Genomic DNA, 6,267 nt, shown 5'->3' on the forward strand with positions numbered 1-6,267 from the left:
GGGAGAGAGTGAGGGAGAGAAAAAGGGAGGATTAAGGTAGGGGAGGAAGGGGAGGAAAGAAGTTCAAGCACAAAGACTAAGCACTGGCTGAACAAAGGACATGCTTCTTTTATTTTAAAGAAATGATTAAAGGATGTTGGGAGAGAAACCCAGAGAAGGAAGTGGGAGAGAGAGGAAAAGAGCAATAGAAAGAGGGACAGGGAAAGAGAGTGGATGGGAGACAGAAGGGGACAGAATAGAGGACCAGGAATTAACAAGTGACCTGGTGCTGCAGTGGTTAAGCGCTCAGCTGCTAACCAAAAGGTCAGCAGTTCGAACTCACCAGCCGCTTTGCGGGAGAAAGGTGTGGCAGTCTGCCTTGATAAAGATTATAGCCTTAGAAATTCTATGGGGCAATTCTACCTTGTCCTACAAGGTCACTATGAGTTGGAATTGACTCAATGGCAACAGGTTCAGGCACCAGAGAAGGTACCTGGGTGATGCAGTTTGCACTAACCAAAAAGGCTGATGATTCGAATCCACCCAGTGACCAAGGAAGAAAAGCCTGGCAGTCTGCTTCCATAAAGATTACAGCCAAGAAAACCCTATAGAGCACAGTTCTACTCTGTAACACATGGGGTTGCCACAAGTCAGAATGGACTGGACAGCAACAGGTTTGGTTTTTTGGAGGAGGACACCAGATGAGGAGCTGCGAGCCTCAGAGGTCAAGGAATTCACCCAGGTCCCAGGGCGGCAGGCTTGGCAGCGTTGAAGGGCTTTGAACTTGGATCTGTCTTGTGCCATGAGATTGTGGAGGTGGGACATTGAAGAGGGGGTCCTGGGGACTGAAAATAAAGCAGGGTCAGACTGACTGGCTGAGGGCGAGGGGCTCTATTGGAAAACAGCCTGAGTGTGGCAGTGGGTAGGCGCTTGGAGTTATCCCTGATTAAAAATCCTCAATGTGTTCCCTTTGATCTGTGGCAGCACCTGCCATCCCTCATGAGTCGGGGCTCCTTACCCTGCTTCCTGGAGGTTAATGTGGTCCAGAGGTCAAGGGCTCCAGCTCTGGAGCCAGACTGCCTGGGTCCAAATGCTGGCTCTGCCATTTGGGAAAGTTACTTACATCCTTATCCTGAAAACAGGGTACTAATAATTCCCACCTGTGGCAGGCTGAATACTAGCCCCCCAAATATGTTTATGTCCTAGTCCCTGGAATCTGTGAATGTTCCCCTTGCAGATGTGATTTAGCTAAGACCTTGAGACGGAAACAGTATCCTAGATTATCCCAGGGTGACCAATGTAACCACAATGGTCTTTGTAAGAAGGATTCAGGGAGTCAGCGGTGAAGGCGATGTGATGACAGAAGCTGAGGCTGAAGTGATGTGCTTTGAAGATAGAGGAAGGGGCCACAAGCCAAGGACTATCGGTGGCCACCAAAAGCTGAAAAAGGCAAGGAAATGGATTCTCCCCTTAGAGCCTCCAGAAGAGACCAGCCCTGCTGACATCCTAACCGTAGCCCAGCGATACTGATTTCAGACTTCCCACTTCCAGAATTGTGAGTGAATAAATGTGTATCGTTTTAAGCCACTAAGTTTGGGATAGTTTGTTTACCGCAGTGATAGGAAACTAAGACACCTACTCATGGGTTGTTGCGAGGGTTAAATGAGATAGATGATGTATGTAAAGTGCTTAGAAGCATGCCAGCATCTAGTAAGGGCTCAGTAAGTGTGAGATGTCATTGGATAATCCTTTACTAATAAAATCATCCCTACATTGTTGAGGATGACAATATGCCCAGCTACAAAACCATATTTCCTAGCCTCTGGTGCAATGGGGGTGGCCAGTGAGGAGTTAGAAGAAGTTATTTTGTGAGGCTTCCAGGAATTCTCTTTAAAGGGGGCTGTTCTCTACCAAGTTCATTGCTTTTCTCCTTCCTCATGCCAGAAAGGTGGGCATGATGACCTGAGCTGCAGCAGCCATCTTGTAGCCCTGAGGTCTCCTTGGGGCTAGAAGTCATGCAGTGAGGGTGTTGGAACAGGGAAGTAGAAGGAGCCTGAGACTCCGACGTTCTGAGGTTGCCAAACCAGCCCTGCACTGCCAGTCACCATGTCCTTTGCACGAGAGAAAGACAAAACCTGAACTTACTTAAGTGATTGTAACTTCAAATTTCTGTTACGAGCTGCCAAACTAATTCAGAATAAAATATTAAATGTATTCTAGAACACTTAGAGAAATTTATACTGATAGAAACTAAAGACGTGACTTGTGAAGGTGGGTGGGAGTGGGGCATGTCTGAGAGGCATGGAGTAACTTCAGAGGTCCCACAACCTGTCCCCTAGACCAGATTGTCTGTAAGTCCAAGCCAGGAGGTGATTGTCTTATTATTGTTTTAATGAAAGCCTTGAGAGCAGAGGCCTTCTAGAAATCAGTGTGGGAATTCTCTGGCTCTCCGAGCTGCTACTGTGTGCTATGGGCGCTGGGTTCAGTGTTCAGGGAGGACCTCTCTCAGCTGAAATGAGGTGAAAACACTGAGCCTATAGGGTTGCTATGAGTCGAAATTGAGTCGATGGCAATGGGTTTGGTTTTTGGTTTTGGTAATTTGTTTTTAGCTTTTTTCTTACCATTTTATTATAAAACTTTCATATACTGAAACAGATAAAAAGCAGAAAAAATGTAATGGACCTCAATGCGTTCATCACCTAGCTTCAACAATGACCAACTCATGAATAATCTTCTTTCCTGTGTATTCCCACCAACTCCCCCGCCCCAGTTATTTTTAAGCAAATCCATGACACCATTTTATGTCATCTCTAAATATGTCAATATGTATCACCAAAAGACAGTCTTTTTTAAAAAAACACAATGCCATTATCACATTTAAAAAAACTCAACAATATTTTTTAATTATTCATCAGATAACTAGTGTTCAAATTTTCCTGATTGCATCATAAATGTTTTTTAATAGTTTATTAATTCCATAATCCCAAACAATGAGATTGATTGATAAAAAAAAAATTGATAGATCTCATAAATCTCTTTTTAAATGCCCCTTCCTTTCCTCCTCCCTCTCCTTTCTTCTTCTTTCTTCTCAAAATTTATTTATTAAAGGTTATTTGTCCTGTATATTTCCCCATGGTCTGGATTTTGCTGATGGAATACTTACGGTTTTGTTGAGCAGGTTTCTCGATTCCCTGTAGTTTGGTAGTCAGATCAAGAAGCTTGACCTCAGTGAGCTTCTTGGATCAGGTGGACACTTGAGACTATGTTGGCATCTCCTGCCTGGAGGGGACATGAGAGGGTAGGGGGGTTAGAAGCTGGCGAAATGGACACGAAAAGAGAGAGTGGAGGGAGAGAGCGGGCTGTCTCATTAGGGGGAGAGTAATTGGGAGTGTGTAGCAAGGTGTATATAAGTTTTTGTGTGAGAGACTGACTTGATTTGTAAACTTTCACATAAAGCACAATAAAAATTACTAAAAAAAAAAAGAAGAAGAAGAAGCTTGACCTCATTCAAGTTTGAATGTTTGGACAAAACTACTTCATCGGTGGTATTAAGTACTTTCCACGGGGCAAGGCACATACGTGTGGGTGAGTCTTTGTGTCATATTAGCAGCTATTGGTGATCACCACCCAGATCTATTATTTCATTAGAGATTGCAAACTGGTGATATTCTAATCTATCATTTCTTCTTCATCTATTAGCTGGACTTCTTCTGTCCAACAGAACTCTCTGCAATCCTGAAAATGTTCCATAACTGCACTGTCCAACACTAGCCACATGTGGCTATCCAGCATTTAAAATGTTGCCAGTGCAACCAAGGAATTGAATTTTAGATTAATTTTAATTAATTTAAGCTTAAATAGCCATACCAGGCTAAAACAAAAATTCACTGCCTTCAAGTCGATTTGCTCTCAGCTAGTAAACAGAAGGTTGGCGGTTTGAATCCACCCAGCAACACCACAGAAGAGAGGCCTGGTGATCTACTTTGTAAGATTACAGCCACTGAAAATTCCGCGGAGCACAGTTCTCCTCTCAGAAACCTAGGGTAGCCACATGTGGCTGTTGTTGAGTTGTTGCTGGGAGCCATCAAGTTGATCCTGACTCAAAGTGACCCCATGTGACAGAGTAGAGCTGCCCCATGGGATTTTCTTGGCTGTAATCTTTATTTTTTTTTTTAATCTTTATGGAAGCAGATCGCCAGGTCTTTCTCCTGAAGAGCCACTAGGTAAGTTCAAACCTCCAACCCTTAAGTTTAACTTTTGCACCACCAAGCTCCTTCCAGAATTCTCTCCTTTGCCCATATTGACCCTGTCATCCTCAGTTCCTCCTTTGTGTGGAGTTTTATCCTGAAAGGCAGCGTCTGTTTGTTAACTTCAACAGTTCCCAGGTCCAGACTGCTCTGACGTGTCCTCACCTGCAATTCTGATCCAGCTGGGATCCTCCCCCTCTCCCCTCCACTAGCTTTGGATGTTCTCACATTGGTGTATCGGCTTTCAGGACAACACCTCTAGGTGGTTTGGGGTCTCTGGTCCTCAGAGCCCTTGGCCTTGTTTCTGTCCCTCTGGCACAGTTGGAAAGAGCACACTAGCCTTATCACCCAAACTACAATATTCTCCTCATGAGTTCTCATTCACTGGGTAGCAAGAGGGGAAAAATCAACAATAACATGAAACTACATTTGGTCCCAGGTGTGGAGTCTAGAGGTTACAGTGCTAAGAGCTCCGAGTGCTCAGGCTCTAAACCCAATTACCTGGTTCCCCCTTTAGCTCTGTACTGCTCTGTGATCCTGAGCGTTATTTAACCTGTCTCATCTGTAAGATGAGAACAATAGTGTCTGTCTCTCAGGGTTTTTGTGTGAGTTGTTCTACAAGGGCTTGGAACACACCGGGGACATAGTGAGGGCTCAGGCCGTATCAGTTTTAACACTTCATTGTTGTTGTTGGGTGCTGTCAAGTCAATTCTGACTCATAGTGACCCCATGCTAATTGGGGGCCTCTCATCTCTTTGGGTGCTGTAGGTCTCTCTGATCTCTGTCACACCACCCACCACCCCGGCTCCAGCTATCCACTCCACAGCCTCAGCTATGGGGTCAGCTTGGCCTCACTAGGGAGGGCCCACGGCAGGCCCACTGGCTCCGAGCTCCTGGTCAATCCACCAGGAACGGGTGCTCAGGAATGCACCTGGACCCTCTTGTTGCTTTTTCTTTCCCTAAGCTGTGCCCTCCCATGTTGGCACAGGGGACATGCACTGACTGTCCTCCAGAGTTCCCAAGGGGAAGGAAGCAGAACCTGTCCACTCTCACTGCTGGGCTCCCAGACCTCCCTCACCGGACACCTGCTGACCATCAGCCTCTCCTCCTGAGGCCTCTTTTCCTCCCCACCACCCACCTGGCCCTCAAGAGGAGGAATTTTTCCTCCATTCTATCTTCTCCCAGACTGTTAGGGCCCTCCCTTGGGTAAAACTAGTCAGCTGGACCTGGGTCTTCATATGTTAAGGGCGAAGATAATCAAATTTGAAAAATCCTTTGTTTATTGGCAATACCTGGCTTTTGAGCCTACGCCATTCTATTCTAAATGATAGAAGCTAAACATCAACTCTTTCTTTCTCTCTGCATTCCCTCTCTAACTATCCTAAAATCCCACTTCCTGCCCTCTGAACAGAGCAGTTCCTGGGTGACTGAAGTGGTTAAACTCTCAACTACTAGCTGAAAGGTTGGCGGTTCGGTCCCACCCAGAGGTGCCTGATGATTTGCTTCCAAAAGGTCACAGCCTTGAAAACCCTACGGAGCAGTTCTACTCTACACACACGGGCTCACCATGAGTCGGAATCAACGTGACCGCAACTGACAACAACAAGTTCTCTGAACCTAGAAAAGAGATGGATTTAGAAATGCAAAGAAGAAAAGCACAATATTATTTTCAACATATTATCTCCACCACATATAGGTAATAAATACTATGGGAGCAGAGATCAATGAATATTCCCTTCCAGCTGAACTGAATAAGACACAGTTCCTTCCCCCAAAGGATCTTAAAGGCTAATGGAGTCTAATGGATTCGTGCATTCATTCTTTCAGCTCATCCTTAATGAATGCCCCTCTGTGCCTGGCCCTCCTTTCTGGGCAGTGGAGGCACAGCAGCGAATAGAACAGAACCCCTGTCCTCGTTAACCTGACACTCTAGGCAGGGACACAGATCATTCATTCTTCCCGACAACCCCATGAGTTAGTTATTGTTATCACCATTTTGTTGTTGTTGTTGTCGGTTGCCATCAAGTCAATTCCAACTCAT

Source organism: Loxodonta africana, chromosome 10 (genome assembly GCF_030014295.1).
Source record: "Loxodonta africana isolate mLoxAfr1 chromosome 10, mLoxAfr1.hap2, whole genome shotgun sequence".
NCBI lineage: Eukaryota > Metazoa > Chordata > Mammalia > Proboscidea > Elephantidae > Loxodonta > Loxodonta africana.